Source organism: Mustela nigripes, chromosome 2 (genome assembly GCF_022355385.1).
Source record: "Mustela nigripes isolate SB6536 chromosome 2, MUSNIG.SB6536, whole genome shotgun sequence".
Lineage (NCBI taxonomy): Eukaryota > Metazoa > Chordata > Mammalia > Carnivora > Mustelidae > Mustela > Mustela nigripes.
The window spans coordinates 170,957,454-170,969,867 of record NC_081558.1 but is presented as its reverse complement, the minus strand read 5'-3'; the positions used below and the strand labels follow the sequence as shown (position 1 = coordinate 170,969,867).

At 40.1% G+C, this 12,414-nt stretch overlaps 1 protein-coding gene across 4 annotated transcripts in view; it reads left to right on the top strand.

Moving 5' to 3' along the window:
• Positions 1-9,737: 9,737 nt before the first annotated feature.
• TFG (trafficking from ER to golgi regulator) overlaps positions 9,738-12,414 on the top strand; it is a 33,302-nt gene continuing 30,625 nt past the window's right edge. For 2 of the 4 annotated variants that reach the window (XM_059392084.1, XM_059392083.1), the window contains exon 1: positions 9,746-9,996. The gene's annotated coding sequence lies outside the window, so the exon portion shown is untranslated. Of the gene's footprint in view, positions 9,997-12,414 lie in introns of all 4 variants that reach the window. The other 2 variants (XM_059392086.1, XM_059392085.1) reach the window with 2 other exon arrangements.

The window sequence follows — 12,414 nt, the reverse complement described above, 5'->3', positions numbered from 1 at the left end:
ATTTCCTTAAGGTAAACTCTAAGGATTAGGATCAACATCATCAACATTTGTTTACATTCCTTATATATATTATTATTATGCCTTGAAAACATTGCACTAATTTATAATGTCACCAACATTTGGAGTATCATAAACATTTTTTATATACTTGTTTACTTTGGTATTTTATTTTTCGGTTATTTGTGTTGTCCATTTATCAATTGAACTATTGTTATTTTTTCCTCATAAATTTGTAGGAATTCCTCTTACTATAGTTACTAGTCTTTTAATGATACATTTGATGAAAATATTTTCCTCTAGCTTGTCATTTTCCCCTCTTTTTAATGTAATGAAATGTTCACGCCACAGTTGATTCAAAATATGCAAAAGATTTCTAGAGCATTTACCATGTTTTTGAGTTTCTATGTCCTCATACAGCCAGAATATTTTTCATTTTGTGTTAAGGAATACGTTAGGGACAATGCAGAAACTTCTAAAATGAATAGGGACATAAATATGCCAACCGAGGCCAAATGAATCATGTATGACAGACACATGACTTTTTTTTTTTTAAGTGTGGTTTTTTTGTTTTGTTTTGTTTTAGATTATTTATTTATTTATTTATTTGACAAACAGAGATCACAAGTAGGCAGAGAGGCAGGCAGAGAGAGAGGAGGAAGCAGGCTCCCTGCTGAGCAGAGAGCCCGACACGGGGCTCTGTCCGAGGACCCTGAGATCATGACCTGAGCCGAAGGCAGAGGCTTTAACCCACTGAGCCACCCAGGAGCCCCAGACACTTGACTTCTTTAACTCTTCATTATATTGTACAACAGGCAAGTGGCCTTCCACGACAATGTTATTATTTCCTCTCAAATACATTTTCCGTCTCTGTGTTCATCTATTTTCTTAAAAATGAAACACTAAATCTTGGGAGAGAAGTTTTATCAGGAATTAATTATTAAAACACACATACAAAACTCAGATTCAAAGTAGTGGTACATATGCATCATCTATTATTTCATTTACATATGTGTAACCTATTATTTGTGTATTTGGGAAAAATATATATAAAAGCTGCTGAAAAACTGATTAAGTAAGGAAATCAGGAGGAAGGGAAAATAATCATAGGAGCAAAGAAGGTAGGCCCCAAGAAACATGTCAGATGGTCTTGTATTTTTGCAAGGAGTCAGTTTTAGATTAGACCAGAAGCTTCCTGACACCCAGCATAAATAGGGAAACATGATCAAACAAGTCATGTATCTCTTAATAATTAAAGAAACCAATAAACCTATCTTGGCCAAAACATAGCTATTCTGATACTACTTGAAATCGGCATTACATTTTCTGTTTACCTGGGTATATTACCAAAATGGAGGGCATACTATTTTGAGTGACAAAAAGGCCATTGCATTTGGAAATGCAGTATGTTCACACCTATGCCGCTTTGCTAAGTGCACATAATAAACAGTCATGTGTAATGTTCAGTGTTGCTCCAGTTATACAATGCTCTGTGTATACGAAGACATGCACTGAACCATAGGAAACTTCAGTATCACCAGTGGGTCACTAGAGGCAGTGTTTTGTCTTTTAAAAGAGTATTAAAATGGTTTTCCTTCATTTTGGCTATTGGAATTAGTTTTCTATTTTGTTTGTTTGCTTTGGTAGGGGGCTTGCTTTTTTTTTTTAACCCTTTAAATTAACTTCGTTGATAATTTGTGCAAAATAAAACTGTAAATTAGATGTTTTAACAAATGAACACACCTGTGAAACCATTATTCTAGAGAAGATTAATCACTTTTTCATCACCCTATATCACTCCCTTGTATTCCTCCCCAATTAAATCCTCTGCCAGTGCCAACCCCAAGTAACTACTGATCTGTTTTCTATTACCGGGCATTAGTCTTGCATGTTCTAGAATGCCATAAATGTTATCATGTCCTCTTTTGAGCCTGGCTGCTTTCAGTCACCATATTTTTGAGATTTATTCATGCTGTATCAATGGTTTGCTTCTTTTTATTATGGTGGTATTCAGGTTTTTTTTTTTTTTATAAATAACATTTTGTTTTGAAAACTAGGATTAAAACTGATAGAAATATTCTTTTTTTTAAAGGGTTTTTTATTTTAGAAAGAGAGAGAGAGAGTGAGAGAAAGAGAGAAAGGAAAAGAGAGAGCATGAGCCGGAGCAGCAGAGGGAGAGGGAGAGAGAAATCTCCAGCAGACTCTGTGCTGAGCACAGAGCCAGAAACCGACTCAGTCCCAGGACCCCGGGATCATGACCTGAGCCAAAACCAAGAGTCAGTTACTTAACTGACTGCAGCACCCAAGCGTCCCCAAAACTGATATAAATATTCTTATATAAGTCTCTGTGTTTTCTTTTCTCCTGAAATATCTAGTAATGGAATTTCTGAAGCATAGAATAAATGTATATTTAACATTATAAAAAACCAGTAAACAGTTTTCTGAAGTGGTTGTGCCACTTTATAGACCCCAGAGCAATATATGAACTTGGAAATTAGTTTTTAAAGTCCTTATTTATGAAGCATTTCAAAAGTAGAAAGAAGATATAAATCTTTTTTGCAAGGTACTGCTCATGTTTCTGTAAAGTCCCATTGCTTATCAGGTTATTTTAACAAAGAAGAAAAAGTAAAAGCAAAGCAGAGTGGTATGATTGAAGGCTGTTATCGTTTACACACTACATTTCCCAGATAACTGTAGTCCAATCCTTATCTTCTTCCAGTACAGCTCTTGTTACACGTGGAAGTATGACATTGATAATTTGCTGAACTTTGGTAGAAGCTGCTATGCAACCATGTTGTAACAACTGAGACCTTTTGGACCTTTGCAATAACAAAAAAAGAAGACTGGTTCTTACAGTACTTACCAAGCAGTGGCAGATTAGGGAAGCATTCTGGACTGGGAGCTGTGGTCCCAACTACAAGCTATGTGACTCAAGGCAATACGTGCCTCTCAGGGCAGAAGGCTGAGGCTCAACCTTCTAAAAGGTATGGGCAGGACTAAGCAAACTCTAAATTCCCCACCAGTTCTAAAATTTTGTGACTCTACATAAAGGCTGAAATTATTTTTAAATTAACTTAAAAATATTTTCCCACCTAGGTACTACATGAGTATATTTTTCTTAAAAAAAAAAAAAAGGAAATAAAGTAGAGCAAAGTGCCCTTTGACTAATGTCTACCAAAACCAGGCCCCTCTTCTCTTCCTTCTGCATCTCCTTACAGTTAACCACTGTAATAAGTTTGGTGTAAACCTTCCAGATTTGGGAAAACACATATACATAAAATTATTTACCCACAGAAATTCACTGTCTCAGGCTTCTTTTTCCTTTTTTTTTTTTTTTTTTTTTTTAATATATAAATGGTTTATGGAACTAATTCGGTAGTCCCCAAGACCACCCCAAAATTCAGTTTTTCACTAGGAGCACTCATTGGATTCAGCATAAAATTGTATTCATCACTGTGATATATTATAGCGGAGCACTATACAGAAAATTAGCAAAGAAAATAGTCACATGGGCTGAAATCAGGAGGATATCTGGCATAAGTTTCTGAAAGATCTCTTCCAGTGCAATCACATGGGATGTGCTTAATTCCTCCACAATGAATTGGGATAACACTTGTGAAATGTTGTTTATCAGGGCCTATTAGAGACTCAGTGCCCAGGGTTTTTACTGGGAGCTTGTCACAAAGGCACCCTCTGGTTGGCATATCCCCAATTCCAGACTCCCAGAAAACAAGCAGGTGTTCATCATAAACCACACTGGTTGTACAGTTTAGGTTCAATGCACCATTCTTTTTTTTTTACTTTAAGATTTTATTTATTTATTTGTTTGTTTGTTTATTTATTTGACACAGAGAGAGAGAGAGAGATCAGAAGTAGGCAGAGAGGCAAGTGGTGGGGGGCGGGGAAACAGACTCCCTGGAGAGCAGAGCCTGATATGGGGCTCCATCACAGGACCCTGAGATCATGACCTGAGCTGAAGGCAGAGGCTTAACACACTGAGCCACTCAGGCACCCCTCAATGTATCATTCTTATCAAAGAATACTGGGACTGCTCCTGAAATCCAGTTTCCTAGTTCCTAGACACTAGCCATAGGCCAACTGTGCAAGCAGTTCTTTCTAAGGATAGCAGTTTCAGTTTGTAAGTGAACTCTTTCAGTAGCATAACTTTCTGAAACTTTCTCTTTTCATTTAATAAAATGTTTTTAAGATCTCACTGTATATGTATGTTTCTTTTTATTGCTATACAGTCTTTTCCCTGAAAATAACACAGTAGGGAATATCTGTATTTTCACATGCAAGGGTTTCTCTGGTCCCTAGAAATAGAATTGCTGGGTCATATAGTGTTGGCTATTTTAGATGTTGATAAATGTTATCATACCACTCTTTAAATAGTTTGTATCAATTTATGCCCCCACAACAAATTGAGAATGTTTATGTTTCTATACCCTTTTCTATAAAGTGTTATGAAACTTCTTTTGATGAAACTAATATGTGAAAATTGGCATCTCATTGTTTTACTTTGCACCTTTATAATAGTGGGTTTTTATTGAAATGACTTTTTTAAAATGCCCTTTTTAATTAGGCACTTATATGGAGAGACTAAAAAGCAAGATCATTGGCATAAATGTTAGATTAGAGATGTGAGAGCCTCTCAGGACCCAAACTATGATCTGACAGGCACGATTTCTATAACCTGACATCTGGGTTTCTTAAAAGAGCTGAAAAACAAAACAAAACAAAACACAACCAACAACAAACTTACCCTTAGTCAGATGAAAAACTGACAGATCTCCCTGCAGGTCTTGTGGCATTAGTCTTTCAAATGAAGCTCTGACAGAATATACAGATGTAACTCAGCAGTGGTCTCCAGGAGACATAAATGAAGAAAAGCAGTACAGGTAAAATCCTGTACTGCTAGAGAGCTGGGAACTCACCAGTGATGGCTGCTCCTTGTTTCTGGAAGCTTATCCTATAGAATAGTGGGGAACTTAGTATTCTTTCATTCAATAATATATATTGAGTATCTAGGAGGTGTCAGCCTCGAGGTATATAAAATCTAGGAAGAACGGCCTACTGGGAAGCAATTTCTCTAAATAGGGGTTGGCTATAGAACACCATGGTAAGGACAAACTTTTTAGGGTCTCAATGGATTTGCAGCTGGTAGAATAGACTAAAGTATTTTCCTTAGCTAGTGCTAAGAATGATTCCCTCAAACTTACAGAATCATTCTTTTCTCCTTCATTACCTCTGCATGGAGTGGTGCTTCATTTGCTTATACAATCAGATCTTTATGTTTGGCCAGTGGAAGGGAGGCTGACCTGACCAGCTCGTTCCCATTTGGTCGTCATGAGTCTCTTCTTCTGTTTGGAGTTCTCTTTATTAAGCAACCAGCTGATTCTCAGGAAGGGACATAACTTCTCTTTTGAAATTCTCAACCAAGCAGGAACTTATATCCTTTCTTTTTCCCCCTCAGGGTAGCAGAGATGATTGATACTTTCAGAATGATTTCTATGGGGGCGCCTTGGTGGCTCAGTGGGTTAAAGCTTCTGCCTTTGGCTCAGGTCATGATCTAAGGGTCCTGGGATCAAGCCCTGCATCCGGCTCTTTGCTCAGCAGGGAGCCTGCTTCCCTTCCTCTCTCTCTGCCTGCCTCTCTGCCTACTTGTGATCTCTGTCAAATAAATAAATAAAATATTTAAAAAATGATTTATATGAACTACTCAAGGACAACATGATGAAAAACAGGTTTTATCCATCTTGCTACAAGGCTTATAGTCTTTGTCCCATTTCCTGGCCAGTCAGAGAATCTACCTTTTTCATTCTTGGGATCTTCCTCCTTATAATTGAAGAGTTCTAGCCACACAGACTTTCAGGGAGAAAGAGAAAGTGGTACATGAGTTGACTGTCACTCTCAAAACCACGGGTTCAAATCTGACCTGTCTTTGGAAGTCCATGAACAAGGAAAGTAACCTTCGAACTAGTGCCTCCATTCTCCCCTTGCTACAGGTGGGTCAAAGGTATTTCCTTACATTGCTTCACCTTTCTTCACGTATCCAATATTTCAGATTTAAGACTATTCTTGGTATTTTTTAAGACCAGATTCATCTTCATATAGGACAGCTGGCCAGGTGAGCATGGTGTTCAGTTTTCTCTGACTTAGAACCTTTCTAAACTCTGCACCAAAAAAGGGGGTGAGATGTTTTCTAAGAGCATTTTAAATGTATAATTACTTATAGAATCCCTAGAACAATCTTCTTAATGATTTGATTAATGCCTATTCCAATAAATGTGAACGTAAGTGTTGAAAACATGATCATTACATGATAACTTAGCCTTTTTGGCTTCACTAATGTAAGGCAGCAGTAACTAAAATCAGTGTCTACACATACAGTGGGAGAATTCATGTTCTTGGTAAACGTGGTAACTAGTTCAATTCAAGTTATTCCTCCCTGGCTAGTTATCACCTGCATTTATTGGGAGCCTAAGTATAGAGAACTGTATCATCCTGAACTGTGGATACACTACAGAAACAGTAATAACTATTTCATTGACTCAACAGTTACTCACTGAGTGCCTCTTACTCGCTCAGGCAATCAATGCCAGATTCTGGGAAGGATAGAGAGAAGATAATCACAGCTTTCAAGTTGGGTGGGGGCGAGGATGGTGCTGAACAATATAAAACAAGATAAAATTATAAGTAAGGATACAGAATAGTCACTTGAGATTTCATAAGGACCAAGAGTCTAATTGTCAAATGTTTGGTACAAAAAGTCAGGTTATAATGTAAACTTCATGTTCTTCAATAAGACCAGAAAAAGATACCATTTACACTCCCTCCCCACACAAAGCCTCAGTCATACCAAAAGTTGGCATTATTTATACAGCTAAATATTTGCATAATCTACCATTCAGTAATCCATGTATTAGCATGAAACAAGAAATACTCTTGTATAAGAGACAAACTAAAGGATGCTTATGGAGGCTCACAGCAGAAACTGGAAGCAATCCAAATACACTTCGATAGAACAGATTTTAAAAATTTGTGGCACACTCTTCCAAAGGAGTATTTCTCAGCAATGAAAATAAATGAATTCCAGCTATGTGTACCATCATGGATATCTTATTAACATAATACTGAGTGCAAAAATTTTCCAGAAAACCACAGTAAAACTGACAACACATATATATGGTATGTGTTGTCAGTATACACACACACACACACACACACATATGTATATATATGATTAAACTACATAGAAAATTTAAAAACAAACAAGGCAATGTTAAAATTCAGGAGAGAGGCACAAGGACCACCTTGGGGAGAAGCACACAGGAAGCATAGTTTATTGGTAATGTTTTAATACTTGGGTTAGGTAATGAGTTCCAGCTGTTCATTTTGTTCTTATTTTTGAAAACACAATTGTTCTATAGGATAGGATCAGGAAGAGGAAAGTTTACTGAAGTGTTGTGGACAATTCAGTATTAAGCTAAAACAAATAAATGAACAGGATATGGTTTTAGTTATTAAGTTTTACATATATATATGTGTATATATATATATATATAGTTATATATATATATATATATATATATAGTTTTAGTTATTAAGGTGTTTATAACCTAAAGGGGCAATTTGACACACTCAACTGATAATTTTGTGTGCTTCTCTAAACCTGCTCTATGACATATAAGTAAACCCAAATGTCCTTGATTTCATGCTTAGTCACACTGTAAGCCTGCACCCGGGATAGGAGGAGATGAAATCTTTCATAAAGTTCATCATTAAAAATTTTTAAAAGTATAATTCTGGAGAATTGGGTAAATGCTTTAATGTTACCTAGATGTCCTTCTTGCCTCATGTCACCAGAGTCTCTGATCTGGCTTCCAAACGATGTTTTTTTTTTACTCTCTTATTTCTCACTTCTTGCCTTGTGCAGCTCCTACTGTTGCTTTGACAGGAAGGAATCATCACTACTCCATCTCTCAAGTTTCCACGGTGGTAACTGGGAATATGTTTTAACATTAAAAAAGACTTCTAATTGTTTAGGGATGAAGCATGAAGGAATTACAACATAAAGAAACTCAAGCTGCTTTCAAAGTCCAAATGCACCAACCCCTCCACAAGACCACGCTATGGGTGCCTCTTTTCCTAGCTTCTAGCTGGTCCCAGTGCAACAAGGATCCATGTATTTCTCCTCAATGTCAGGACTCAAGTGAATGCCCCATTAGGGGCTCTCCCTGGGAGCCTAAAGAGAGGAAATTGTTATTCCAGGCTAAGTTTCAGCTCTTTTCTCCCGCCCCAGGGTCTAGCCTCCTTTTAGGAAAATTTGACAGTGGTATACACACTTCCTTCAGGGAATATTTTACCTCCGTTCACATGTGTGGTTTTACCCAATCTCAAACCATCTCAAGGACTTTAGAATATTATTACTGGGGGCGCCTGGGTGGCTCAGTGGCTTAAGCCTCTGCCTTCCTCTCAGATCGTGATTTCAGTCCCGGAATGGAGCCCCGCATATGGCTCTCTGCTCAGTGGAAAGCTTGCTTCTCCCTCTCTGCCTGCTGTTCTGCTTACTTGTGATCTCTCTCTCTGTCAAATAAATAAATCAAATCTTAAAAAAAATATTATTACTGGACAGCTGGGCATTTCCCCAAATCTGGATTACTCAGTTCTAAATAACAAGTAATGAAGAACAGCCTTTGGGGAATTCAGGAACTTTTTTCATTCCTTTATTCCTCTGCTCCTCAATCTCTGCAAGCAATTGCTCAAAGAGCAATTCACGCAGGGTAGGAAAATACAATTCAGAGGCAAAAAGCATTCTAAAGTTACATATTTCACTTTCAAACGGAATTTTTCAGACTTCTACCTGCAAAAAGATCATACTATTTATAGTACTAAAGGAATGTAACTTCCACCCTGAATTCACCTTACACCATGTCCTTCAGGAATTTCTGGTGAACAACTGGGGACCACGTGAGTTCGACTTGCCTTTTGCTTCATCTCCGTCAAGTAAGGCACAAGTTGCTTGCAACTTTTAAAAGAGCACTCCCTCATCCCTAGATTTCAACACTTCCCTCCGCAAAAAGTCTGAACCAGAGCACTTAACTACACAAAAACGCGTATTTAAAACGAATGCTTTAGGTAAGAGAAAAGGAAAGAGTATATAGGGCAACGCTGCCTTATCGCCCAAAGAGGCTTCCGGAATTCTTAGTAGCCTTAATTTTCCAGTTCCTTCCTTTGACACCCTCGCAGGTTTGTTCTGGCTGGTAAACGCTATTAGAAACTCCTTGTTCACAAACTGATTCATCCCTATTCCCGGCACAGTACTCGAAGCGTAGGCGCCGAATAATGAATGAATGAGTTTGTGGAAAGAAGGCGGGGATAAAAGATTGGCTTTTTTCGAGACAGAACTAGGAGAATTATAGTGGTCGCAAAAAAAAAAAAAAAAAAAAATCCCAACCTTGGACAAATGCCCACTTCCGACGGGCTCTCAGAGTCCAGAGCAGCAAACCACGCCCCACCCACGAGCGACACACGGGAAACTCAAGTTTTCAGGAAAACCGGAAGTGCCTGGTCACGCGTTGCGCATGCGTGCTTCCGTTCGGCAACCACTGCCGTACTCCGTCATCCAGTGAGAAAGCAGAGACTCCGGCCCACGCAGGCCGTAGAACAGTCAGCCTCCACCCGCTGCGCATGCGTTATAGGTTGGCCTCTCGCTGAGAGGCGGAGCGAAAGGACAGTTTTTTTCTTTCTTGTTCCCGCCCCTCTTCTTCCCCCACCTGCCACGTACTGGGCCCGAGATCTCGCTAGGCTTGGTGCGTCCGTGCGATTGGCCGGGGCCCGCGCGAGCCTGCTAGCGAGGTGCGGCAGCGCCGGCGGAGGGCACCGGAGTGGGCCGTGACCGCAGCCTCTCCACGACGCCCTAGAGCCGGGCGTCGGCCTCGCACCGGTCGGGTCAGCGGAGATCCGCGGGGAGGCGGCCGCGGCAGCCTCGGCAGGCGGGTATGGCCGCTGGGGACGGGGGTGCGGCCGCTCTCCCGACGAGGCGGGCCGGGAGACGAGGAAGCGCTGGCAGGGCCTCGCTCGAACCGGCGGGTACCGGGCGGGGGGGGGGGGGGCGGGGGGGGCCGTGGGAAGGGTCTGGGGCCCGAGAGGGGCGTCGGGTGGGGGGAGGGGAAGCTGTGGAGGGGGAGGGGATGGGAATCCCGCTGGCCACGGTGGCAGGGAGGCGGGCCTCGGGGGTCCAGGGATTGTTTGGGCCAGCAAGTGCTCTCGCTCCGAGTCCGCCTGGTTCCATGGGGTTGGACTGCCAGATGGAGAGGAGAGGGGAGGTACTTTGTGAGGCCTGGGGTGGTCGAGCACTTAACCCCCCAGAGGAGCTTGTAAGGGTGAGGAGGTTGAAGAATAGCGCCTGTTGGAATAAGTTTATTGGGGTCACCCGAGAGGAACCTTGTTCCTTAGCTGTGTCAGGGCTTAATCAAGCGCCAACTGGAGGCCCAACCCAGTTTTATAGTGATGATGATAGCGAACTTTTAAGTTTCCTACTAACTGTGCTAAGTATTTTAGATGCATGATAATCATCACAAAGGTTCTTTAAACTTAGATATTCTTACTTTGCGTATGATGAAAGTGAGGCTTGGAGAGGTACTTGCCTAAGGTCACCGGGCTTGTAGAAATCTTTACTATCTTAGTGGTCAGGCAGGATTTGTGGCTCCTCGGATTCTTTGGAACAATCAAGGGTTGATTTTGCTTGAATATCTTAAAATTGCTACGCTGTGGAGGTGCCTAAGCAGGCCTCTCTGAATTCGAGCCGGATTCTACCCACAGGGAAAGTGGAACTGGAGGTTTGGCCACTGATCTTGGATTCTGGTTCAGGAGGCAGGATTTTTATGTCCCTTTGGTCAGGTCAGTTTATTCCCAAGTGCTAAAAACAGGGTTCCTGTTGGAGGGTTTGGGAAATTAGTGGCTGTGTCATTTCTGGACTTCAGAGGGAGCCGGGTATGGACAAGATGGGAGAAGAAAATGCTATAAGGATCTCACCAGCAGTCCTGGCAGCTAGTTGTTCATACCAGTCTCTACCTGGTGACTGGAGTTAGAGAAAAAGGGGACCTGAATTCTGTTACATAAGAAAATTGAGAATGGGATGTTCCCAGAAAGGAAAGATTTTTTGATGTCCTTAGTTTTGTGATGATGATATGCATGTCTTGAGGAGATGGCTGCACAAACTGGCTTATGAAAGAAGCCCTGGTTCCTGGCCACAGGGAGTTTACAGTGCATGGGAAGCACCAAGGAATAAATGAATTTGCAGGCAGATGTGGCAAATATAAAGTAAAACAGACTAATGTTGTCAGATCCATTGGAATTGCATTGAACAACCCTCCCCCCATCAAAAGGATGTACTATTCATTACATCAGATGTTGAAAGTTCTCTTAATTAGTATGTTTGTTGGGGGAGTCACTTCTAGTTACATAAAAGAGGTACAGTGTGTGAAGGGCTGCCTTAAGAACTGACCCTAACAGTATAACTTTTCTTCTCCCTGTCCCTTATCAGAACTTTATTATTTCTCATTCATCTTTGGTTTGGGCAACAAAAACAAGTCTTTAAATACCTGCTATATGTCAGGCACTATTCTAGGTGCTTTTAAGAGTAGATAAGGATACCTTGCTGAAGCTAAGCTGTGGTCCTTAGCTATGTTATTGCTGGTTTACATATCCTATGGATAGGAGGAAGTAACATAACTTTGATTTACTGAAGTTCTTTATTTCTTTCAGACTGTAAGGTAAACAAGGTGGAGTCTTTACCATTTTATTGAAGAGATTATACTTTAGAGCTTAGCACATAGTAGGTATTAAGTAAATGTTTCCTGAGTGAAGAGGGTAGTTTGGCTAACAGGTGTAGAGGTTCTTTCAGTTAATCACAGTGTTTATGAGAAGTCCATTGCGAGCATTGACAGATAAGTTATTCTGTTTTACATAAGGCAAGCTTAACATCCATATGTAGGAACACAATCCGCTCTGTTCTGAACTGACCTAAGAGCGTTAGATTCAGTACTTAATGCCTCATTTTAAAATATATTATTAATATAAGCTCTAAAATAGGACAGTACATATATATATGTATATATATATATATGTACTGTACTGTACTGTATATATATATATATATATGAAGAGTAAGAAAAAAACAAGGAGAAGGACAAATCGTGAAGAGTATTTAACGGTAGGCTAAATAACATTAGGGTTTCATCCTGCTGAAAAAGTGAAAGTCTGAGGATATAGGCCTTCAAGTCTGACTTTGGGTCCTCACTAAATGGCAGAATTTTTAAAAATCTGTTACAACAATTGGGAAGTTTATTTCCAAGCTGTCAGTATGTGATTATGGGTCAGTGCATTATGGAAAAAGAGTGTTTCTAAGATAAA